General features: G+C 42.2%; 1 pseudogene; it reads left to right on the forward strand.

Moving 5' to 3' along the window:
* The first annotated feature begins 1,071 nt into the window (after nt 1–1,071).
* On the forward strand, nt 1,072–27,164 carry LOC124003148 (annotated as a pseudogene).
* The last annotated feature ends 705 nt before the right edge of the window (nt 27,165–27,869 follow it).

Consider the following 27,869-nt stretch of genomic DNA (forward strand, 5'->3'; position numbering starts at 1 on the left):
CATTTATTTTTCAATAAACTACTAACCTAACTAGCCCATATGCCACTGGGTGAGGTAAGTTGTCATTGTTTTTAGGCAGAATTATGTGAGGTTTTACTATGTGTTGTTGCCGGTGCGTCTTGGTCGATGTATTAGTCGATGTATGTATTAGTCAATGTATTAGTCTATTAGCAGACGCTCTTATTCAGAGCGACTTATAGGAGCAATTAGGGATAAGTACCTTGCTCAAGGGCACATCGGTAGATTTGTCACCTAGCCGGCTTTGGCATTCGAACCACCAATACTCTTAACCACTAGGCCACCTGTCACCTGATTTATTTTCAGAAAAATGTCACCCTCATCAATCTGTCACCTAATCCTGCCTAATGGGAAGGTCAGCCCTGGAGGAAAGTATTGGCTGTAAAGAAGTAAGAGAACATAACATCTGGTTGTTTTAAATTACTTCTTATAACATTGCATGAATAAACAATGTAATTAACATTTTTTCAATCTGCGTGACCCACTCCGGTCAGCAGATGGCGATATGATTCTTTCAGGGGCGGAAGGGCTGCAATTTCAAACCCCCGAAATCTGTCGTTCTGCCCCTGAACAGGCAGTTAATCCACTGTTCCTAGGCCGTCATTGAAAATAAGAATTTGTTCTTAACTGACTTGCCTAGTTAAATAAAGGTAAAATAAAAATAATTTTAAAAAGGTGATGCTTCTTCCGTGACGTATAATCTAGTGGACGGAACTGGAAGCTTCAACTGCGACAACAGGATTGGATTCAACCACCTTGGTAGCAAACATAAAACCGAAACATTGAAGCGATTTAGACCAATCTTGTGTATATTAATCTGTGTTTTTAACATTCTGTTTACGTATTTACTAGTTAACAAACGCAATTTGCTTGTTACATGACATTTGTTCATTTGTTACATTGATACTGAGTCTATCAATATTCAAGTCGCTAACTAGCTAACATCCCCGACCATGAGCTCACTAAATTACTCGCCCCTTGCTAAAGAAGAGGAGGTCTGCTGGACGGAGAAAGAATCTCTGGGGCTGAACATTGTCGTGAAAGAAGAAGACGATGAGATTCCAGTGGATGGAGAAGAAGAACCTTTTTGGAGTGAAAGAGGAAGAGGGGGAGGTTGAACCGTTTAGAAATGTTAAGGAGGAAGATGAGGCTATTGCATTGAATGAAAAGGAGGATGATATAGTGAAAGAGGAGGAAGAAACTTTTGGAGTGAAAGAGGAAGAGGAGGCTATCGCAATAAAAGAGGAGGAAGACGTTTTGGGAGTGAAAGAGGAGGAGACTGAAGATGAGACTGACGATGAGGAGACTGAATATGAGAAGACTGAAGATCTGAATAACACCAGTGAGTATTATCTTTAAGAAACACAGGGGCATAGACTCTGGACTTGTTGAACTAATGTGTTTTTACGGGGTTTTCTACTGTAGTTCTACACAGGAATATGTTCAGTACTGTAGGAATTGTTGAATAAGTAATCTGGGATTGGTATATGCAGGGTGGGTATAATCTGGGATTGGTATATGCAGGGTGGGTATAATCTGGGATTGGTATATGCAGGGTGGGTATAATCTGGGATTGGTATATGCAGGGTGGGTATAATCTGGGATTGGTATATGCAGGGTGGGTATAATCTGGGATTGGTATATGCAGGGTGGGTATAATCTGGGATTGGTATATGCAGGGTGGGTATAATCTGGGATTGGTATATGCAGGGTGGGTATAATCTGGGATTGGTATATGCAGGGTGGGTATAATCTGGGATTGGTATATGCAGGGTGGGTATAATCTGGGATTGGTATATGCAGGGTGGGTATAATCTGGGATTGGTATATGCAGGGTGGGTATAATCTGGGATTGGTATATGCAGGGTGGGTATAATCTGTGGAACGTTCCAACAGGAATCTGTTCCAAAAACGTAATGCACAAGGATGACAACAAACAACGCATACAAAGTAGCATGATCAAATCACCTAACTAACTAGCTGCTGAATAGGCATCAAATCACCTAACTAACTAACTAACTGCTGAATAGGCATCAACTCACCACCTAGCTAACTAGCTGCTGAATAGGCATCAACTCACCACCTAGCTAACTAGCTGCTGAATAGGCATCAACTCACCACCTAGCTAACTAGCTGCTGAATAGGCATCAACTCACCACCTAGCTAACTAGCTGCTGAATAGGCATCAACTCACCACCTGGCTAACTAGCTGCTGAATAGGCATCAACTCACCACCTAACTAACTAGCTGCTGAATAGGCATCAACTCACCACCTGGCTAACTAGCTGCTGAATAGGCATCAACTCACCACCTGGCTAACTAGCTGCTGAATAGGCATCAACTCACCACCTAGCTAACTAGCTGCTGAATAGGCATCAACTCACCACCTGGCTAACTAGCTGCTGAATAGGCATCAACTCACCACCTAGCTAACTAGCTGCTGAATAGGCATCAACTCACCACCTAGCTAACTAGCTGCTGAATAGGCATCAACTCACCGAGCTAACTAGCTGCTGAATAGGCATCAACTCTTATTCTTAATGTTTGTCCGTAGGCTACCAGAGTGGATAAATGTGGTGAGTGAAAAACGTAATAACCCACTCTCTACCAGGTATCTTATTCTGCCTCTATACAACTTTGTATGCGCTGTTTGTTACAGAATCCTGTTGGAACGTTCCACAAATTATACCCACCTGTATATGCATTTTAAAAAACTTGTTAAATTAGTGATATATATAGGCCTGGCTTAGCCCGTTTATAGTTGCTAACTAGCCTACATTTGGTGCCCTCGGCAAAACAGTATCTTGTTTACGGAGCGAGTTTTGTTACGAGCAACTATGCTCGGGCTGAACGTTAACACCGATCGCTTGCTGTACGGTCCAAGAAACATAAGCAGCGTATCTTTTACACCAGCAATAATTACTTTTCAAAAAAACAAAATAAGTGTTCTCAAGAGTTTAACCTAACCTTAGACCCCTTTTCTTGAATTACTTCATTTATTAATAAGACGGGTCTAATGAGACGTCACTGAGCAATGCCCCGGAAATAATTCAATCCTATTGTTAGATTTGCAAGGTATTTTATTGATGTGGCACTGACTCGCCCATGGATTAAAAACATAAAAATAAATGTTTGGGTGGGTGGTTGGGGTAGATCAGTTTTAGTATTCTAGATTGTGGCTTCTATCAATGCAATCGTCTGCTTCATTTCCAATCCCCCATCTATTTTCTTGTAAATGTATATAACACACACACACACACACACACACACACACACACACACACACACACACACACACACACACACACACACACACACACACACACACACACACACACACACACACACACACACACACACACACACACACACACACACACACCCAGTACCAGTCAAAAGTTTGGACACACCTACTCATTCAAGGGTTTTTCTTTTTACTATTTTCTACATTGTAGAATAACGGTGAAGATATCAAAACAATAAAATAACACATATGGAATCATGTAGTAACCCCAAAAAAAGTGTTAAACCAATCAAAATATATTTTAGCCACATGATGACTGCTTTGCACACTCTTAACATTCTCTCAACCAGCTTCACCTGGAATACTTTTTCAACAGTCTTGAAGGAGTTCTCACATATGCTGAGCACTTGTTGGCTGCTTTTCCTTCACTCTGTGGTCCAACTCATCCCAAATCATCTTAATTAGGTTGAGGTCGGGTGATTGTGGAGGCCAGGTCATCTGATGCAGCACTCCATCACTCTCCTTCTTGGTCAAATAGCCCTTACACAGCCTGGAGGTGTGTTGGGCTGTTGTCCTGTTGAAAACTAATTGATAGTCCCACTAAGTGCAAACCAGATGGGATGGTGTATCGCTGCAGAATGCTGTGGTAGCGATGCTGGTTAAGTGTGCCTTGAATTCTAAATAAATCACAAACAGTGTCACCAGCAAAGCACCATCACTCATGAATGCTCATCAATGCTTCACGGTGGGAACCACACATGCGGAGATAATCCGTTCACCTACTCTGCGTCTCACAAAGACATGGCAATTGGAACCAGAAATCTCAAATCAGACCAAAGGACAGATTTCCACCAGTCTAATGTCCATGGCTCATGTTTCTTGGCCCAAGCAAGTTTATTCTTCTCATTGGTGTCCTTTAGAAGTGGTTTCTTTGCAGCAATTCGACCACCAAGGCCTGATTCATGCAGTCTCCTCTGGGTCGTCCTTTCCTGTGGCGGTCCTCATGAGAGCCAGTTTAATCATAACTCTTGATGTTTTTTGCGACTGTACTTGAAGAAACGTTGAAAGGTCTTGACATTTTCCTGGATTGACTGACCTTCATGTCCTAAAGTAATGATGTACTGTCATTTCTCTTTGCTTATTTGAGCTGGTTTTTATTTATTTTTTATTTTACTTTTATTTTACTAGGCAAGTCAGTTAAGAACAAATTCTTATTTTCAATGACGGCCTAGGAACAGTGGGTTAACTGCCTGTTCAAGGGCAGAACGACAGATTTTGTACCTTGTCAGCTCGGGGATTTGAACTTGCAACCTTTCGGTTACTAGTCCAATGCTCTAACCACTAGGCTACCGCCCCAGGGGCGTCTTGCCACAATATGGACTTGGTGGACTTGACCGAATAGAATCCCCTCCGGCTAGATACGAGGTCGTCAAGGTTCTCTTTAACAGCTTTGAGAAAATCCTTGTAGATTATGCTCTCCCATCCGGGGGGGCTTCGACTTTTATAGGACCAACCCTGCCAGGAAGGCGCAGGCTATTGAGTGGTGCTGCTTCAGTGGGTCTCTGACAGCGTTCACCTTTTTTGTCTTGGCTGCGTAGACTACTTGCATTTGGCCTGTAAAACGGATAAGGACTTCTCCTTGGTGGGTGGGTCACTCAGGTGGGTGTCTAGGATATAGGGTTGGCAGTGTTCCTTCATAACAGGACAAAAAATAAACAAACATTATATTTGTATGTCGTATCTCTGTGCAAAAGTGAAGACTCTCGCTCTGTCATTACTTCTGCTCACAGACACACATGGGCTCTGGCAATTGCAGACATTTTCCTATCTCACTCATCACACTTTTCCAATCACGCAAACACACGGACGCCTCATCTTCCAACACACCCGCACTCGCCACACACAGTGTTTTCTGAAAGAATTCAAACCCCTTGACTTTTTCCACATTTTCTTATGTTACAGCCTTATTCTAAGATGGATTAAATAGTTTTTCCCCTCATCAATCTAAACACAATAGCATCACAATAGCCCATAATGACATCACAATATCCCATAATGGGAAAAAAACAGAAATATATCGTTTACATTAGTATTCAGACCCTTTACTCAGTACTTTGTTGAAGCACCTTTGGCAGCGATTACAGCATCGAGTCTTCTTGGGTATGACGATACAAGCTAAGGCTAGGCAATATGCCAAAAGTCAGCCTCGAAACCTTAATGATTTGGAGAAGATCCGCAAAGAGGAGTGGGACAAAATCCCTCCTGAGATGTGTGCAAACCTGGTGGCCAACTACAAATACAAACTACAAATTTCCCTCATTAAAATGCAAATAAATTTCTAACATTTTTGTGTTTTTCTGGATTATTTTGTTGTTATTCTGTCTCTCACTGTTCAAATAAACCTTCCATTAAAATTATAGACTGATAATGTTTTTGTCAGTGGGCAAACATACAAAATCAGCAGGTGATCAAATACTTTTTTCCATCATTGTAAATATATATATATATATATATATATATATATATATATATATATATATTTTTTCATTCAATAATTATCCCGATATTAATCAAATAATGTTTAAAAGGTGCATATCTGCTTCACACTCAAGAACAAACCAAAGGCTTTAATGTTTCTCATTTATTGTCAGAAGTAGAACTCACCAATAAAATTTTAACTCCACTTTTTTATTTTAAACCTGTAAACCCTTACAAATCACGAGCACTATTTTATTTATTAATTTCTTGCAAGTCAATATGCATTATAACCGTTAGCCAAGTGGTACATCACAGTTGGGTTAGTTGTTTATAACTATTAGCCTAATGGTACATCACAGTTGAAGTTGGGGTAGCTCAGTTGGTAGAGCATGGCGCTTCTAACGCCAGGGTAGTGGGTTCGATCCCCGGGACCACCCATACGTAGAATGTATGCACACATGACTGTAAGTCGCTTTGGATAAAAGCGTCTGCTAAATGGCATATATTATTATTATTAGTTGTTTATAACTGTTAGCCTAATGGTACATCACAGTTGGGGTAGTTGTTTATAACTGTTAACCTAATGATACATCACAGTTGGGGTAGTTGTTTATAACTGTTAGCCTAATGATACATCACAGTTGGGGTAGTTGTTTATAACTGTTAGCCTAATGGTACATCACAGTTGGGGTAGTTGTTTATAACTGTTAGCCTAATGGTACATCACAGTTGGGGTAGTTGTTTATAACTGTTAGCCTAATGGTACATCACAGTTGGGGTAGTTGTTTATAACTATTAGCCTAATGGTACATCACAGTTGAAGTTGGGGTAGTTGTCTATAACTGTTAGCCTAATGGTACATCACAGTTGGGGTAGTTGTTTATAACTATTAGCCTAATGGTACATCACAGTTGGGGTAGTTGTTTATAACTATTAGCCTAATGGTACATCACAGTTGAAGGGGGTAGTTGTCTATAACTGTTAGCCTAATGGTACATCACAGTTGGGGTAGTTGTTTATAACTATTAGCCTAATGGTACATCACAGTTGGGGTAGTTGTCTATAACTGTTAGCCTAATGGTACATCACAGTTGAAGTTGGGGTAGTTGTTTATAACTGTTCGCCTAATGGTATGTTGGGGTAGTTGTTTATAACTGTTCGCCTAATGGTATGTTGGGGTAGTTGTTTATAACTATTAGCCTAATGGTACATCACAGTTGGGGTAGTTGTTTATAACTATTAGCCTAATGGTACATCACAGTTGGGGTAGTTGTTTATAACTATTAGCCTAATGGTACATCACAGTTGGGGTAGTTGTTTATAACTGTTAGCCTAATGGTACATCACCGTTGGGGTAGTTGTTTATAACTGTTAGCCTAATGGTACATCACAGTTGGGGTAGTTGTTTATAACAGTTAGCCTAATGGTATGTTGGGGTAGTTGTTTATAACTGTTCGCCTAATGGTATGTTGGGGTAGTTGTTTATAACTATTAGCCTAATGGTACATCACAGTTGGGGTAGTTGTTTATAACTATTAGCCTAATGGTACATCACAGTTGGGGTAGTTGTTTATAACTATTAGCCTAATGGTACATCACAGTTGGGGTAGTTGTTTATAACTATTAGCCTAATGGTACATCACAGTTGGGGTAGTTGTTTATAACTATTAGCCTAATGGTACATCACAGTTGGGGTAGTTGTTTATAACTATTAGCCTAATGGTACATCACAGTTGGGGTAGTTGTTTATAACTGTTAGCCTAATGGTACATCACCGTTGGGGTAGTTGTTTATAACTGTTAGCCTAATGGTACATCACCGTTGGGGTAGTTGTTTATAACTGTTAGCCTAATGGTACATCACAGTTGGAGTAGTTGTTTATAACTATTAGCCTAATGGTACATCACAGTTGGGGTAGTTGTTTATAACTGTTAGCCTAATGGTACATCACATTTGGTGTAGTTGTTTATAACTGTTAGCCTAATGGTACATCACAGTTGGGGTAGTTGTTTATAACTGTTAGCCTAATGATACATCACAGTTGGGGTAGTTGTTTATAACTGTTAGCCTAATGGTACATCACAGTTGGGGTAGTTGTTTATAACTGTTAGCCTAATGGTACATCACAGTTGGGGTAGTTGTTTATAACTGTTAGCCTAATGGTACATCACAGTTGGGGTAGTTGTTTATAACTATTAGCCTAATGGTACATCACAGTTGAAGTTGGGGTAGTTGTCTATAACTGTTAGCCTAATGGTACATCACAGTTGGGGTAGTTGTTTATAACTATTAGCCTAATGGTACATCACAGTTGGGGTAGTTGTTTATAACTATTAGCCTAATGGTACATCACAGTTGAAGTTGGGGTAGTTGTCTATAACTGTTAGCCTAATGGTACATCACAGTTGGGGTAGTTGTTTATAACTATTAGCCTAATGGTACATCACAGTTGGGGTAGTTGTCTATAACTGTTAGCCTAATGGTACATCACAGTTGAAGTTGGGGTAGTTGTTTATAACTGTTCGCCTAATGGTATGTTGGGGTAGTTGTTTATAACTATTAGCCTAATGGTACATCACAGTTGGGGTAGTTGTTTATAACTATTAGCCTAATGGTACATCACAGTTGGGGTAGTTGTTTATAACTATTAGCCTAATGGTACATCACAGTTGGGGTAGTTGTTTATAACTGTTAGCCTAATGGTACATCACCGTTGGGGTAGTTGTTTATAACTGTTAGCCTAATGGTACATCACAGTTGGGGTAGTTGTTTATAACAGTTAGCCTAATGGTATGTTGGGGTAGTTGTTTATAACTGTTCGCCTAATGGTATGTTGGGGTAGTTGTTTATAACTATTAGCCTAATGGTACATCACAGTTGGGGTAGTTGTTTATAACTATTAGCCTAATGGTACATCACAGTTGGGGTAGTTGTTTATAACTATTAGCCTAATGGTACATCACAGTTGGGGTAGTTGTTTATAACTATTAGCCTAATGGTACATCACAGTTGGGGTAGTTGTTTATAACTATTAGCCTAATGGTACATCACAGTTGGGGTAGTTGTTTATAACTATTAGCCTAATGGTACATCACAGTTGGGGTAGTTGTTTATAACTGTTAGCCTAATGGTACATCACCGTTGGGGTAGTTGTTTATAACTGTTAGCCTAATGGTACATCACCGTTGGGGTAGTTGTTTATAACTGTTAGCCTAATGGTACATCACAGTTGGAGTAGTTGTTTATAACTATTAGCCTAATGGTACATCACAGTTGGGGTAGTTGTTTATAACTGTTAGCCTAATGGTACATCACATTTGGGGTAGTTGTTTATAACTGTTAGCCTAATGGTACATCACAGTTGGGGTAGTTGTTTATAACTGTTAGCCTAATGGTACATCACAGTTGGGGTAGTTGTTTATAACCGTACCTTGTCAACTCAGGGGTTTGAACGTGCAACCTTCCGTTCACTAGTCCAACGCTCTAACCACTAGGCTACGCTGACACTTTCTTACACACTTCAATTGCATCGATCCACCCGTTTGGTCTCTACCCCACTCTCGCTAAGAGAAATCAAGAGATTGTAATAAAAAGTGAATCACAATAATCCCTTTAGTTATGTACAAATTTCATTTAATTTTATCAGTTGATGGGGGGGGGTGCACATTTTAGTTTCAACTAACCAATCACTTCAATATACACAATTGACAAGGTTACTTTACCAATGGCCAAGTGCAGATGATGTCCAAAACATTGCCTTCGGGTCCATTTGTTTATTTGAGCGACTTTCACCACGTTCGCACCCCTATCCGTTGTAATGCAGACCTGTCTGTCTCGACTGAGTCCCCAGGAGGCCAGAGCGTCAGGAGGCATGAGCCCCTCTGCTATAGATTCACCCGTGTGGTCGTCGGAAAGTTTGTTTGAAGGCATTTATTTAGTAGTCGTCAGGGAAAGTTTGTTTGAAGGCATTTATTTAGATTCGATTCCACTCTTTGTCAGTATAGTGGGTAGATTCCGCTCTGTCAGTATAGTGGGTAGATTCCGCTCTGTCAGTATAGTGGGTAGATTCCGCTCTGTCAGTATAGTGGGTAGATTCCAGTCTTTGTCAGTATAGTGGGTAGATTCCGCTCTGTCAGTATAGTGGGTAGATTCCGCTCTGTCAGTATAGTGGGTAGATTCCGCTCTGTCAGTATAGTGGGTAGATTCCGCTCTGTCAGTATAGTGGGTAGATTCCGCTCTGTCAGTATAGTGGGTAGATTCCGCTCTGTCAGTATAGTGGGTAGATTCCGCTCTGTCAGTATAGTGGGTAGATTCCGCTCTGTCAGTATATTGGGTAGATTCCGCTCTGTCAGTATAGTGCGTAGATTCCGCTCTGTCAGTATAGTGGGTAGATTCCGCTCTGTCAGTATAGTGGGTAGATTCCGCTCTTTGTCAGTATAGTGGATAGATTCCGCTCTTTGTCAGTATAGTGGGTAGATTCCGCTCTTTGTCAGTATAGTGGGTAGATTCCGCTCTTTGTCAGTATAGTGGGTAGTGAGGCTAATACAAGACTCTGGCGTGCGACTAGAGCACAGATCGGTATTAGTAACAAAAATATGTCAAATCTGTCTTGAGCAGTTCCTCAACATTTTCCCTACACTCTGTCAGTATAGAGTTTAGTATAGTGGGTAGTGCGGTGTGAGAGAAATGTTTGCAGCCAGGGGGTAGCACGTAATACCTGGGGAACACGTACAAATCTGTCTTGGGAACACGTACCTGGGGAACACGTACCTGGGGAACACGTACCTGGGGAACACGTAACACTGGGGAACACGTAACACGTACTGGGGAACACGTACCTGGGGTCAATTCAATTGGTAAGCGTCTTCAAACCTCCCTTTTCGACTGTGCTAATTGGTAGCATGTCTTTAGCAATGTAATGCACAATAGCATGTGTGATGTCTTTTGTGTCTGTTGACTGCTTGCTCGGACATAAACGCTGTCAACGTCTCTAGATTGTCTGGTGCTCGCAGGGCATAAACGCTGTCAGTGTTGACCGCTCTATATTGTCTGGTGCTCGAGGGCACGTCTCTATATTGTCTGGTGCTCGCAGGGCATAAACGCTGTCAGTGTTGACCGCTTCGGGCGAACGTCTCTAGATTGTCTGGTGCTCGAATAAACGTCAGTCTATATTGTCTGGTGCTCGCAGGGCATAAACGCTGTCAGTGTTGACTGCTTCGGGCGAATGTCCCTAGATTGGCTGGTGCTTGAGGGGCGTTTATCAACACCGTGGTGCAAACTCAAACTCCCTGCATGTTCCAAAGAATGATTTTGTCTCAGATGGTAAAAAAGGTTTATCGTACTACCAGACTTCGTAGCCACCTTTCTACGGCACAATGCTCTGCTCTTTGTCGGACTTCAAAAAGCCAAACCACTTCCAAATAATTGAAACAGTGTAACCGTTTAAAAAAAAAATCAATAATTTCTTCGTTGGAAGCTGCTCCTTCTCCACTGCCACCGTTTTCATCTACATCACAAATTATTTGTGGTTAATAGTGGCTCCTCCTCCACTCGGTGCTAAGTGGTGTTTAGTGGGTGTATACTTCTCCATGGCTCCTCCTCCACTCAGTGCTAAGTGGTGTTTAGTGGGTGTATACTTCTCCATGGCTCCTCCTCCACTCAGTGCTAAGTGGTGTTTAGTGGGTGTATACTTCTCCATGGCTCCTCCTCCACTCAGTGCTAAGTGGTGTTTAGTGGGTGTATACTTCTCCATGGCTCCTCCTCCACTCAGTGCTAAGTGGTGTTTAGTGGGTGTATACTTCTCCATGGCTCCTCCTCCACTCAGTGCTAAGTGGTGTTTAGTGGGTGTATACTTCTCCATGGCTCCTCCTCCACTCAGTGCTAAGTGGTGTTTAGTGGGTGTATACTTCTCCATGGCTCCTCCTCCACTGTGCTATGGCTCCTCCTCCAGTGGTGTTTAGTGGGTGTATACTTCTCCATGGCTCCTCCTCCACTCAGTGCTAAGTGGTGTTTAGTGGGTGTATACTTCTCCATGGCTCCTCCTCCACTCGGTGCTAAGTGGTGTTTAGTGGGTGTATACTTCTCCATGGCTCCTCCTCCACTCGGTGCTAAGTGGTGTTTAGTGGGCATATACTTCTCCATGGCTCCTCCTCCACTCAGTGCTCAGTGGTGTTTAGTGGGCGTATACTTCTCCATGGCTCCTCCTCCACTCTGTGCTAAGTGGTGTTCCTTCTCCATGTGCATATTGTCACTTCTCCGCACGTTTCTGCTGCGTCACAGAGGTGAAATGACCTGCTGTACCTACATTTTCCCATAATGTGGATATAGAATAATTATCTAAATGTTTTTATATCGTTATTGAGGGAAGTAATTACATTTTATTGATATTGATTTATCGCCCAGCCCTGCTACAAGTTTATAACCTTAAGGAATAAGGTTTTGAAGTGTCCAAACTTTTGACTGGTACTATATATATATATATATATATATATATATATATATACCTAAAGGGGTCCTAGAATTAAAAATCAAACAGCTAAATAATCCACAGTATGGCCATCTTAAAACAATTCCAACCAATAAATACAGCTAAATTGGGAGAGGACAGCATTTGGAAAATATTCAGACGCCCCCGACTTTTCCCAAATTTTGTTACGTTACAGCCTTATTTTTTTAGGAATTTTTAGGAATTTGAACTGAAATACTATATTTACATAAGTATTCAGACCCTTTACGCAGTACTTTGTTTAAGCACCTTTGGCAGTGATTACAGCCTCAAGCCTTCTTGGGTATGACGCTACAAGCTTGGCACACCTGTATTTGGGTAGCTTCTCCCATTCTTCTCTGCAGATCCTTTCATGCTCCGTCAGGTTGGATTGGGAGTGTCGCTGCACAGCTATTTTCAGGTCTCTCCAGAGGTGTTCAATCGGGTTCAAGTCCAGGCTCTGGCTGGGCCACTCAAGGACATTCAGAGACTTGTCCTGAAGCCACGCCTTTGTTGTCTTGGCTGTGTGCTTAGGGTCATTGTCCTGTTGGAAGGTGAACCTTCGCCCCAGTCTGAGGTCCTGAGCGGTCTGGAGCAGGTTTTCATCAAGGATCTCTCTGCACTTTGCTCCGTACATCTTTCCCTCGATCCTGACTAGTCTCCCAGTCCCTGCAACTGAAAAACTTCCCCACAGCATGATGCTGCCACCACCACGCTTCACCGTAGGGATGGAGCCACCATGCTTCACCGTAGGATTCGTACCAGGTTTACTCCTGACATGACGTTTGGCATTCAGGCCAAATATTTCAATCTTGGTTTCATCAGACCAGAGAATCTTGTTTCTCATGGTCTGAGAGTCCTTTAGGTGCCTTTTGGCAAACTTCAAGTGGACTGTCATGTCCCTTTTACTGACAAGTGGCATCCGTCTGGCCACTCTACCATAAAGGCCTGATTGGTGGAGTGCTGCAGAGATGGTTGTCTTTCTGGAAGGTTCTCCCATCTCCACAGAGGATCTCTGTCAGTGACCATTGGCTTCTTGGTCATGTCCTTATAATAATAATAATATTATTGACGAAGGCCCTTCTCCCCCGATTGCTCAGTTTGCCCAGGCAGCCAGCTCTAGGAGGATCAATCAATCAAATGTATTTATAATCCCTTTGTACATCAGCAGATGTAAAATAACTGCCTTAATGTTGCTGGACCCCAGGAAGAGTAGCTGCAACCTTGGCAGCTAATGGGCACCATAATAAATTCAAAATACAAAGTGCTGAACCCGAAACCCAGCATTAAACCCCAAACACCAAGCAATGGAGATGTAGAAGCATGTTGGCTAGGAAAAACTCCATAGAACGGCAGAAATCTAGAGAGGATTCTAGAGAGGATTCTAGAGAGGATTCTAGAGAGGATTCTAGAGAGGATTCTAGAGAGGATTCTAGAGAGGATTCTAGAGAGGATTCTAGAGAGGATTCTAGAGAGGAATCTAGAGAGGATTCTAGAGGCTCTAGAGAGGAATCAGGCTCTAAGGGGTGGCCAGTTCTCTTCTGGTGGGTGGTGATTATAAGAGTACACGGCCATTTTAAGGCCAGGTTGTTCTTCAAGATGTTCATAGATTACCATCAGGGTCAAATAATAATCACAGTAGTTGTCGAGGGTGCAACAGGTCAGTACCTCGGGAGTAAATGTCAGTTGGCTTTTCATAGCTGAGCATTCAGAGGTCGAGACAGCAGGTGCGGTAGAGCGAGCGAGTCGAAAACAGCTGGTCTGGGACAAGGTGGCACGTCCGGTGAACAGATCAGGGTTCCCTAGCCACAGGCAGAATAGTTGAAACTGAAGCAGCATCACGACCAGGTGGACTGGGGACAGCCAGGAGTCATCAGGCCATGTAGTCCTGAGGCATGGTCCCAGGGCTCAGGTTCTCTGTGAGGGGAGGGAGAGAGAGAGAATTTGAGGGAGCATACTTAAATTGACACAGGACAAAAGACGAGACAGGAGAATTAAGCCAGATATAACAGACTGACCCGAGCCCCCTGGCACATAGGCAGCTGTGGCCCCGACCTCAACATCCTGGATAATAATAATAATAATAATAATATGTAGTATCCACACCACCACAACCTCAACATCCTGGATAATAATAATATGTAGTATCCACACCACCACAACCTCAACATCCTGGATAATAATAATAATAATATGTAGTATCCACACCACCACAACCTCAACATCCTGGATAATAATAATAATATATGTAGTATCCACACCACCACAACCTCAACATCCTGGATAATAATAATATGTAGTATCCACACCACCACAACCTCAACATCCTGGATAATAATAATAATAATATGTAGTATCCACACCACCACAACCTCAACATCCTGGATAATAATAATATGTAGTATCCACACCACCACAACCTCAACATCCTGGATAATAATAATAATAATATGTAGTATCCACACCACCACAACCTCAACATCCTGGATAATAATAATATGTAGTATCCACACCACCACAACCTCAACATCCTGGATAATAATAATATGTAGTATCCACACCACCACAACCTCAACATCCTGGATAATAATAATAATATGTAGTATCCACACCACCACAACCTCAACATCCTGGATAATAATAATATGTAGTATCCACACCACCACAACCTCAACATCCTGGATAATAATAATAACATGTAGTATCCACACCACCACAACCTCAACATCCTGGATAATAATAATAATGTAGTATCCACACCACCACAACCTCAACATCCTGGATAATAATAATATGTAGTATCCACACCACCACAACCTCAACATCCTGGATAATAATAATATGTAGTATCCACACCACCACAACCTCAACATCCTGGATAATAATAATATGTATCCACACCACCACAACCTCAACATCCTGGATAATAATAATATGTAGTATCCACACCACCACAACCTCAACATCCTGGATAATAATAATATGTAGTATCCACACCACCACAACCTCAACATCCTGGATAATAATAATATGTAGTATCCACACCACCACAACCTCAACATCCTGGATAATAATAATAATAATATGTAGTATCCACACCACCACAACCTCAACATCCTGGATAATAATAATATGTAGTATCCACACCACCACAACCTCAACATCCTGGATAATAATAATAATATGTAGTATCCACACCACCACAACCTCAACATCCTGGATAATAATAATATGTAGTATCCACACCACCACAACCTCAACATCCTGGTTAATAATAATATGTAGTATCCACACCACCACAACCTCAACATCCTGGATAATAATAATAACATGTAGTATCCACACCACCACAACCTCAACATCCTGGATAATAATAATATATAGTATCCACACCACCACAACCTCAACATCCTGGATAATAATAATATGTAGTATCCACACCACCACAACCTCAACATCCTGGATAATAATAATAATATGTAGTATCCACACCACCACAACCTCAACATCCTGGATAATAATAATATGTAGTATCCACACCACCACAACCTCAACATCCTGGATAATAATAATATGTAGTATCCACACCACCACAACCTCAACATCCTGGATAATAATAATAATAATATGTAGTATCCACACCACCACAACCTCAACATCCTGGATAATAATAATATGTAGTATCCACACCACCACAACCTCAACATCCTGGATAATAATAATATGTAGTATCCACACCACCACAACCTCAACATCCTGGATAATAATAATATGTAGTATCCACACCACCACAACCTCAACATCCTGGATAATAATAATATGTAGTATCCACACCACCACAACCTCAACATCCTGGATAATAATAATATTCCACACCACCACAACCTCAACATCCTGGATAATAATAATAATGTAGTATCCACACCACCACAACCTCAACATCCTGGATAATAATAATATGTAGTATCCACAACCACAACATCAAAAAGTGGACATCCTGGATAATAATATGTAGTATCCACACCACCACAACCTCAACATCCTGGATAATAATAATATGTAGTATCCACACCACCACAACCTCAACATCCTGGATAATAATAATATGTAGTATCCACACCACCACACCCTCAACATCCTGGATAATAATAATAACATCCACACCACCACAACCTCAACATCCTGATAATAATAATATGTAGTATCCACACCACCACAACCTCAACATCCTGGATAATAATAATATGTAGTATCCACACCACCACAACCTCAACATCCTGGATAATAATAATATGTAGTATCCACACCACCACAACCTCAACATCCTGGATAATAATAAATAATAATAACTGTAGTATCCACACCACCACAACCTCAACATCCTGGATAATAATAATAATAATGTAGTATCCACACCACCACAACCTCAACATCCTGGATAATAATAACATGTAGTATCCACACCACCAAACCTCAACATCCTGGATAATAATACCAACAACATAATATGTAGTATCCACAACAACCATCAACATCCTGGATAATAATAATATGTAGTATCCACACAACCTCAACATCCTGGATAATAATAATATGTAGTATCCACACCACCTCAACATCCTGGATAATAATAATATGTAGTATCCACACCACCACAACCTCAACATCCTGGATAATAATAATAACATGTAGTATCCACACTACCACAACCTCAACATCCTGGATAATAATAATATGTAATATCCACACCACCACAACCTCAACATCCTGGTTAATAATAATAATATGTAGTATCCACACCACCACAACCTCAACATCCTGGTTAATAATAATAATATGTAGTATCCACACCACCACAACCTCAACATCCTGGATAATAATAATAATAATATGTAGTATCCACACCACCACAACCTCAACATCCTGGATAATAATAATATGTAGTATCCACACCACCACAACCTCAACATCCTGGTTAATAATAATATGTAGTATCCACACCACCACAACCTCAACATCCTGGATAATAATAATAATAATAATAATATGTAGTATCCACACCACCACAACCTCAACATCCTGGATAATAATAATAATAATAATAATAATAATCCTGGAATAACAGTATCCACACCACCACAACCTCAACATCCTGGATAATAATAATAACATGTAGTATCCACACCACCACAACCTCAACATCCTGGATAATAATAATATGTAGTATCCACACCACCACAACCTCAACATCCTGGATAATAATAATATGTAGTATCCACACCACCACAACCTCAACATCCTGGATAATAATAATAATATGTAGTATCCACACCACCACAACCTCAACATCCTGGATAATAATGGATCCACACCACCACAACCTCAACATCCTGGTTAATAATAATATGTAGTATCCACACCACCACAACCTCAACATCCTGGATAATAATAATAATAATAATAATAATAATATGTAGTATCCACACCACCACAACCTCAACATCCTGGATAATAATAATAATAATAATAATAATAATAATATGTAGTATCCACACCACCACAACCTCAACATCCTGGATAATAATAATAACATGTAGTATCCACACCACCACAACCTCAACATCCTGGATAATAATAATATGTAGTATCCACACCACCACAACCTCAACATCCTGGATAATAATAATATGTAGTATCCACACCACCACAACCTCAACATCCTGGATAATAATAATAATATGTAGTATCCACACCACCTCAACCTCAACATCCTGGATAATAATAATAAGTATCCATCAACATCCTGGATATAATAATAATAATAATATAGTAGTATCCACACCACCACAACCTCAACATCCTGGATAATAATAATATGTAGTATCCACACCACCACAACCTCAACATCCTGGATAATAATTATGCCAGAAACACTGTACCCTTTTTTACAACCAACAACAAAAGTAAAAATATTCCACAATAAACACATGCTGGAGAAACTCTGGCCAATCAGAAGCCAACCAGTCACTGACTGTACTGGGCAGCCATCAACTCGGAACTCAAAAACATTTTTTGAAAAAGTGGACATCCTAAATAACATAATTTATACTGGAATTACTCCAGAAACACTCAACAACACAGACAAACTGCTGTGTAATATCGTTCTAGCCTCAAGAATGAAAACAATAACGAGACACTGACGATCACCTCCAATACCTCCTGGACTGGACCAACAACATCCATCACCTCCAATACCTCCTGGACTGGACCAACAACATCCATCACCTCCTGAACTGGACCAACAACATCCATCACCTCCAATACCTCCTGAACTGGACCAACAACATCCATCACCTCCTGAACTGGACCAACAACATCCATCACCTCCAATACCTCCTGAACTGGACCAACAACATCCATCACCTCCAATACCTCCTGGACTGGACCAACAACATCCATCACCTCCAATACCTCCTGGACTGGACCAACAACATCCATCACCTCCAATACCTCCTGGACTGGACCAACAACATCCATCACCTCCAATACCTCCTGGACTGGACCAACAACATCCATCACCTCCAATACCTCCTGGACTGGACCAACAACATCCATCACCTCCAATACCTCCTGGACTGGACCAACAACATCCATCACCTCCAATACCTCCTGGACTGGACCAACAACATCCATCACCTCCAATACCTCCTGGACTGGACCAACAACATCCATAACCTCCAATACCTCCTGGACTGGACCAACAACATCCATCACTTCCTGGACTGGACCAACAACATCCATCATGTGGGGCGGCAGGGTAGCCTAGTGGTTAGAGTGTTGGACTAGTAACCAAAAGGTTGCAAGTTCAAATCCCTGAGCTGACAAGGTACAAATCTAGCGTTCTGCCGCTGAACAGGCAGTTAACCCACTGTTCCCAGGCCGTCATTGAAAATAAGAATTTGTTCTTAAGTGACTTGCCTGGTTAAAGAAAGGTAAAACATTTTTTACTTTTTATTTTTTTAAAGACCAGATTACAGACCAATGAATCACACTTAAAGGATGCACATGCAACAGACCAGATTACAGACCAATGAAACACACTTAAAGGATGCACATGCAACAGACCAGATTACAGACCAATGAAACACACTTAAAGGATGCACATGTGAAGAGGAATAATACACCAGGGTGAAGATAGAGGACCTCCCATCATCCTAGACAAATGTTTATAAATAAATCATAATTGTATTTTATTAAATGATATAGGTAAAATGATTTTATCTTATACTATTGCCTAGAAAAAGACTGTGGTTATTATTTAATGCCCAATAGAAATGAAAAAGGTAAATCTTGTATTTTGCTGGTGTGGAAGTTTCATTCAGGGTCATATTTGTTAGTCCACACAGTTGCAAAAGGTTTTGCAACAGAAGACAACAACCCTCCCCCATTTTTGTCCCTCCCAGTTTCGGTCCGTTTGCTTCAGTTTAATTTCTATTGAACATGACCCTGATCTCTTTGTTATACTAAATAATCTGTTTTTGACAGGAGAGAGGCCAGACACAGCGGAACCAGAGCCAGAGACGTCCAAACCAGCAAGACCACATCACTGCTCCCTCTGTGGAAAGAGTTTTAGCCAGTTAATGAATCTGAAAAGACACGAGAGAACACACATAGGAGATAAGCCTCATCAATGCTCCCATTGTGGGAAGAGTTTTACCCGATTAGAACACCAGAAAAAACATGAGAGAACACACACAGGAGAGAAACCTTTCCACTGCTCCCAGTGCGGAAATAATTTTACCCGGTTAGGGAGCCTGAATGAGCACAAGAGAATTCACACAGGAGAGAAACCTTTCCATTGTTCCCTGTGTGGAAAGAATTTTACCTGGTTAGCAAGCCTGAATGAACATAAGAAAATTCACACAGGAGAGAAACCTTTCCACTGCTCCCAGTGTGGAAAGAATTTTGCCCGGTTGTGGAACCTAAAGGAGCATGAAAGAATACACACTGGAGAAAAGATATACCAATGCTCCCACTGTGGAAAGAGTTTTACCTGGTTAGGTGATCTGAAGAGACATAAGAAGACACACACAGGAGAGAAGCCTTAGCAATGCTCCCACTGTGGAAAGAGATTCACCCGGGCATGAGGGAACACGCAGACAAGAAAGCCTTACCACTGTACCCCAGGTGGAGAGAGATTTACCCAGTTAGGGAAAGACCATGAGGGAACACGCAGACAAAAAGCCTTACCGCTGCTCCCAGGATGTAGAGCGATATCAAATCACATGGACCTGAAGTTCACAAGAGCACACACACTGCTCTGACATTTGTATTCTATATATTAAATTAGTTTTTTATATATGCCACATTAACTCAATAATACAGAATGTAATAAAACATAGAAACGTTTTTTTTTATAAACACATGAATTGAATATTTTGTCTGTTTTAAATGTAGAATAAACCGTCAGTTTGAATGAACACTCTCTCAGACTGTCTCTCTCTGTGTGTTTCATCTGCATGTGGTGCAGGAGTATTAACACCTGACTACTAGCTACAGTGGGGGGAGTATTAACACCTGACTACTAGCTACAGTGGGGGGGGGTATTAACACCTGACTACTAGCTACAGTGGGGGGGGGGGTTAACACCTGACTACTAGCTACAGTGTGGGGGGGAGTATTAACACCTGACTACTAGCTACAGTGGGGGGGTGGGCTAGGAGGGGTATCAACACCTGACTACTAGCTACAGTGGGGGGAGTATTAACACCTGACTACTAGCTACAGTGGGGGGGGGGGAGGAGGAGTATTAACACCTGTATTAACACCTGACTACTAGCTACAGTGGGGGGAGGGTATCAACACCTGACTACTAGCTACAGTGAGGGGGTATCAACACCTGACTACTAGCTACAGTGGGGGGACTACTAGCTACAGGAGGGGGAGTATCAACACCTGACTACTAGCTACAGTGGGGGGTGGAGGAGTATCAACACCTGACTACTAGCTACAGTGGGGGGGTGGAGGAGGAGTATCAACACCTGACTACTAGCTACAGTGGGGGGTGGAGGAGGAGTATTAACACCTGACTACTAGCTACAGTGGGGGGGGGTGGAGGAGGAGTATCAACACCTGACTACTAGCTACAGTGGGGGGTGGAGGAGGAGTATTAACACCTGACTACTAGCTACAGTGGGGGGGGGGGAGGAGGAGTATCAACACCTGACTACTAGCTACAGTGGGGGGGGGGGAGGAGGAGTATCAACACCTGACTACTAGCTACAGTGGGGGGGTGGGGAGGAGGAGTATCAACACCTGACTACTAGCTACAGTGGGGGGGGGGAGGAGGAGTATCAACACCTGACTACTAGCTACAGTGGGGGGGGGTGGAGGAGGAGTATCAACACCTGACTACTAGCTACAGTGGGGGGTGGAGGAGGAGTATCAACACCTGACTACTAGCTACAGTGGGGGGGTGGAGGAGGAGTATCAACACCTGACTACTAGCTACAGTGGGGGGTGGAGGAGGAGTATCAACACCTGACTACTAGCTACAGTGGGGGGTGGTGGAGGAGGAGTATCAACACCTGACTACTAGCTACAGTGGGGGGGAGTATTAACACCTGACTACTAGCTACAGTGGGGGGAGGAGGAGTATCAACACCTGACTACTAGCTACAGTGGGGGGGGAGGAGTATCAACACCTGACTACTAGCTACAGTGGGGGGGGGTGGAGTATCAACACCTGACTACTAGCTACAGTGGGGGGGGGTGGAGGAGGAGTATCAACACCTGACTACTAGCTACAGTGGGGGGGGTATTAACACCTGACTACTAGCTACAGTGGGGGGGGAGTATCAACACCTGACTACTAGCTACAGTGGGGGGGAGGAGTATTAACACCTGACTACTAGCTACAGTGGGGGGGAGGAGGAGTATCAACACCTGACTACTAGCTACAGTGGGGGGGTGAGTATTAACACCTGACTACTAGCTACAGTGGGGGGTGAGTATTAACACCTGACTACTAGCTACAGTGGGGGGGGAGGGGTGAGTATCAACACCTGACTACTAGCTACAGTGGGGGGGTGAGTATCAACACCTGACTACTAGCTACAGTGGGGGGGGGTATTAACACCTGACTACTAGCTACAGTGGGGGGAGTATCAACACCTGACTACTAGCTACAGTGGGGGGGTATTAACACCTGACTACTAGCTACAGTGGGGGGGGGTATTAACACCTGACTACTAGCTACAGTGGGGGGGGGGAGTATTAACACCTGACTACTAGCTACAGTGGGGGGGTATTAACACCTGACTACTAGCTACAGTGGGGGGGTGGAGGTATTAACACCTGACTACTAGCTACAGTGGGGGGTGATTAACACCTGACTACTAGCTACAGTGGGGGGTATCAACACCTGACTACTAGCTACAGTGGGGGGTATCAACACCTGACTACTAGCTACAGTGGGGGGTAGTATCAACACCTGACTACTAGCTACAGTGGGGGGGAGTATCAACACCTGACTACTAGCTACAGTGGGGGGGTATTAACACCTGACTACTAGCTACAGTGGGGGGGGGTATCAACACCTGACTACTAGCTACAGTGGGGGGTATTAACACCTGACTACTAGCTACAGTGGGGGGGGGAATAACACCTGACTACTAGCTACAGTGGGGGGTGGAGGAGGAGTATCAACACCTGACTACTAGCTACAGTGGGGGGTGGAGGAGGAGTTAACACCTGACTACTAGCTACAGGGGGTGGGGAGGAGGAGTATCAACACCTGACTACTAGCTACAGTGGGGGGGTGGAGTAGGAGTATAACACCTGACTACTAGCTACAGTGGGGGGTGGGGAGGAGTATTAACACCTGACTACTAGCTACAGTGGGGGTGGAGGAGGAGTATCAACACCTGACTACTAGCTACAGTGGGGGGTGGAGGAGGAGTATTAACACCTGACTACTAGCTACAGTGGGGGGAGTATCAACACCTGACTACTAGCTACAGTGGGGGGGGGGGTATTAACACCTGACTACTAGCTACAATCTGATAGGATCATTCTGATCCAGATGCCACATTATCACAGAATCACAGAGGCTGTCACAGTGGTAGAGGAGGAGATATAATCATTCAGAATGAAAAAAGGGAGGAAGAGGAGGCTGTTATAGTGAAAGAAGAACCTTTTAGAGAGGAAGAGGAGGCTGTCACAGTGGTAGAGGAGGAGACATAATCATTCAGAATGAAAAAAGGGAGGAAGAGGAGGCTGTCACAGTGGTAGAGGAGGAGACATAATCATTCAGAATGAAAAAAGGGAGGAAGAGGAGGCTGTTATAGTGAAAGAAGAACCTTTTAGAGAGGAAGAGGAGGCTGTCACATTGAAAGAAGAAGATGAGTATTTCATAGTGAAAGAAGAGGAAAGGTCCTTTTGGAGTGAAAGACGAAGAGGAGACTAGAGATCTGATTAACACCAGTGAGTACTATCTTAGAAACAGGAGCACCAACTCTGCAGTTGTTCAACTAATGTATGATCTTTAATAAGAGGCATTCTACTGACGTTTTACACTTGAATATGTTATTCAGGGGTTCAGTACGAGAGAACAGTGTTCAGCGTTTAATTCAACTGTGTGATTGGTGTCCCGGAGATTGTGCTTTCAAATGGTCACATCCATATTAAAGGATAAATGTGCCTTTAAAGAAATATATATATATACAACAAAATGAAGAAGAAGGGTCCAGACACTTGTTTTTGCGATTTCACTTGTTTTTGAGAAATTATCCCAACCATTGATTAATTACCCCAAACATTGATTAATTACCCCAACCATTGATTAATTACCCCAACCATTGATTAATTACCCCAACCATTGATTAATTACCCCAACCATTGATTAATTACCCCAAACATTGATTAATTACCCCAAACATTGATTAATTGATTAGGGATGGACACAGTTAGTTGAATATTCTTTACATGAAATAACCTTAAATCCTTTGTGGCATTTCTCCATGCAAGGATACAAGGATAGACCACGACAGTTTCATGACCCTGTGAAATATACATACCGGCAGCCGACACACTTTTCATACGTGTAGCTTCTTCTTGTCAGCCAATCAAAGCAGCTCTACAGTCAGAGACTCCATGTGAATTACAGTTACGGAATGAAGTTGGTTAAATGACAAAGAGTCGGCTACAATTATCAACCAACAGGTAGGCTGCTGTTTAATTTGAATGGAGTTGTTGTAGACATGGACAGGTAAGGCAGCAAAATAGCCCCATTTAGCCTCGCTAGCTTCTTCACACTGCAGCTTTAAAGTGAGGCTCCATGTGAAAAAAATCTGGATATTAGTCCAATAGGGAAATCATTTCAAATGCCCTCCTCTACCACCAATTCATTTCCTCTACCACCAATTAATTTCCTCTATTCATTTCCTCTACCACCAATTCATTTCCTCTACCACCAATTCATTTCCACTACCACCAATTCATTTCCTCTATTAATTTCCTCTACCACCAATTCATTTCCTCTACCACCAATTCATTTCCTCTACCACCAATTCATTTCCTCTACCACCAACTAATTTCCTCTATTCATTTCCTCTACCACCAATTAATTTCCTCTACCACCAATTAATTTCCTCTATCACCAATTCATTTCCTCTACCATCAATTAATTTCCTCTATCACCAATTAATTTCCTCTATTCATTTCCTCTACCACCAATTCATGTCGTCTACCACCAATTAATTTCCTCTATCACCAATTCATTTCCTCTACCACCAATTCATTTCCTCTACCACCAATGCATTTCCTCTATTAATTTCCTCTACCACCAATTAATTTCCTCTACCACCAATTCATTTCCTCTACCACCAACTAATTTCCTCTATTCATTTCCTCTACCACCAATTAATTTCCTCTACCACCAATTAATTTCCTCTATCACCAATTCATTTCCTCTACCATCAATTAATTTCCTCTATCACCAATTCATTTCCTCTATTCATTTCCTCTACCACCAATTCATGTCATCTACCACCAATTCATTTCCTCTATCACCAATTAATTTCCTCTACCACCAATTCATTTCCTCCTCCTTGTTGTGCCGTATGGGGGTTCTGAACAAACATGGACAACGGCTCCTAAAACACCCAAATACGTCTTTTTAGGAAAAAATTACAACTAAATACCACTAGATGTCTGTATCATGTAGGGGTCAGAGGTCATGGGGTCTGACAGGAGGCATGTAGAGGTCTGAAAAGGGCCTAAAATGGCCACTTTCATCCTGAGTGTCTCAGAAAGAGAATATGAGATAACAAAAATATTATCTTGGGGTGGAATCTGCCTCTTATCGTGTGGAAGTTTCATTCGGGGTCATATTCATTAGTCCACACTGTAGCAAAAGGTGTTGCAAACAGAAGACAAAAACCCTCCCTGTTTCACACCACTTGCTTCTGTTTCATTTCAATTGAACATGACCCTGATCTCACTGTTAAATTAAATCATCTGTCTTTGGCAGGAGAGAGACCCGACTCAGAGGAACCAGAGCCAGAGACGTCCAAACCAGCAAGACGACTCCACTGCTCTCTGTGTGGAAATAGTTTCACCCGGTTAGACAGCCTGAAACGACATGAAAAAACACACACAGGAGAGAAGCCTCATCACTGCTCCCACTGTGGAAAGCGATTTAGCCAGTTAGTGAACCTGAAAGAACATAAAAATTGCACACAGAGGAGAAGCCTTACCATTGCTCCCTGTGCGAACAGAGTTTTAAACGGTTAGGGCACCTGAAAAGACACGAAAGGACACACATAGGAGATAAACCTCATCGTTGCTCCCAGTGTGGGAAGACTTTTACTCGATTAGAACACCAGAAAGAACATGAGAGAACACACACAGAAGAGAAACCTTTTCAATGCTCCCAATGTGGAAAGAATTTCACCCGTTCAGAACACAAGACAGAACATGAGAGAACACACACAGGAGAGAAACCTTTCCACTGCTCACAGTGTGGGAAGAATTTTACCCGTTTAGGGAGCCTGAATGAGCACAAAAAAATTCACACAGGAGAGAAACCTTTCTACTGCTCCCAGTGTGGAAAGAATTTTACCCGGTTATGGAACCTGAAAACGCATAAGAGAATGCACACAGGGGAGAAGGCTTACCACTGCACCCAGTGTGGAAAGAGTTTTAGGTGGTTATGGAACCTAAAGGAGCATGAAAGAATACACACCGGAGAGAAGATTTACCAATGTTCTCAATGTGGGAAGAGTTTTACCTGGTTAGGTGACCTGAAAAGACATGAGAGGACACACACAGGAGATAAGCCTCATCAATGCTTCCATTGTGGAAAGAGTTTTACAGAGTTAGGTAGCCTGGAAAAACACAGGGGACTGCACACCGGAGAGAAGCCATACCACTGCTCCCAGTGTGAAAGTGTTTTTACCCAGGTAAGACATCTGAAAAGACACGAGAGGACACACACAGGAGAGAGGCCTTTCCACTGCTCTCTGTGCAGAAAGAGTTTTTCAGAGTTAGGGAATCTGAAAAGACATGAGCGGACACACACAGCAGAGAAGCCTTAGCAATGCTTTCAATGTGGAAAGAGATTTATCCTGGTTGGGAGCATGAAAATACATAAGAAACTCAATTCTGGAGAGAAGCCTCATCAATGCTCTTTGTGTGGAAAGATATTTACCTGGTTAAGGTGACTGAGAGAACATGAAAGAATCCAAACCTGATCAAATGTTCTCAATGCTCCCAGTGTGGAAAGAGATTTACCCAGTTAGGGAAAGACCATGAGGGAACACGCAGACAAGAAGCCGTACCGCTGTACCCCAGGTGGAAAGAGATTTCAAATCACATTGACCTAAAGTTCAGCACACACACTGCTCCGACATTTGACTTCTATTTTTTCTTATTTTTTTTAATGTGTGTGTTTTGTTATGCCACATGAACTAAATTATTTTAAAACCATTAATTTAATATTTAGTATGTCTGTTTAAATTTTAAAATGTAGAGTACGTCAGTTTGAATGAACACACTCTCAAACTGTCATGCAGGTGAATGAGGACCCAAAAGCGACTTGGCGAAAACAGAGTCTTTAATCCAGTAAAGTAATCCTACAAACATAAGACATAATTCCACTCTGTAATGACGAGAACAGACTGGAGACTCGATCAAGAACTGCAGGTTGCCTCGGGAAGGCACTTGAACCTAGCAGACTCAGACACCTGTTCTCCACGCAGCATCTGAGGGAAACACGACACGACAGGGCGATACACAGACACAGCACGGTGAACAATAGACAAGGATCCGACAGGGCTAACGGAAAACAAGGAGAGAAATAGGGACTCTAATCAGGGAAAAGAATAGGGAACAGGTGTGGGAAGACTAAATGATTGATTAGGGGAATAGGAACAGCTGGGAGCAGGAACGGAACATAGAGAGAAGAGAGAGAGGAAGGGAGATCTAAAAACCTGACCATAACCTAAAAAGACCAGCAGGGGGAAAATGAACAGAGGGAAAAGCAAAATGACAAGACAATCTAAGACAAAACATGACACAAACTCTGTCTCTGTGTGTTTTCTCTGTGTGTTTCATCTGCATGTCTTTCCTCCAGCACTACAGATA

Source organism: Oncorhynchus gorbuscha, linkage group LG18 (assembly GCF_021184085.1).
Source record: "Oncorhynchus gorbuscha isolate QuinsamMale2020 ecotype Even-year linkage group LG18, OgorEven_v1.0, whole genome shotgun sequence".
NCBI classification, from domain to species: Eukaryota; Metazoa; Chordata; class Actinopteri; order Salmoniformes; family Salmonidae; genus Oncorhynchus; species Oncorhynchus gorbuscha.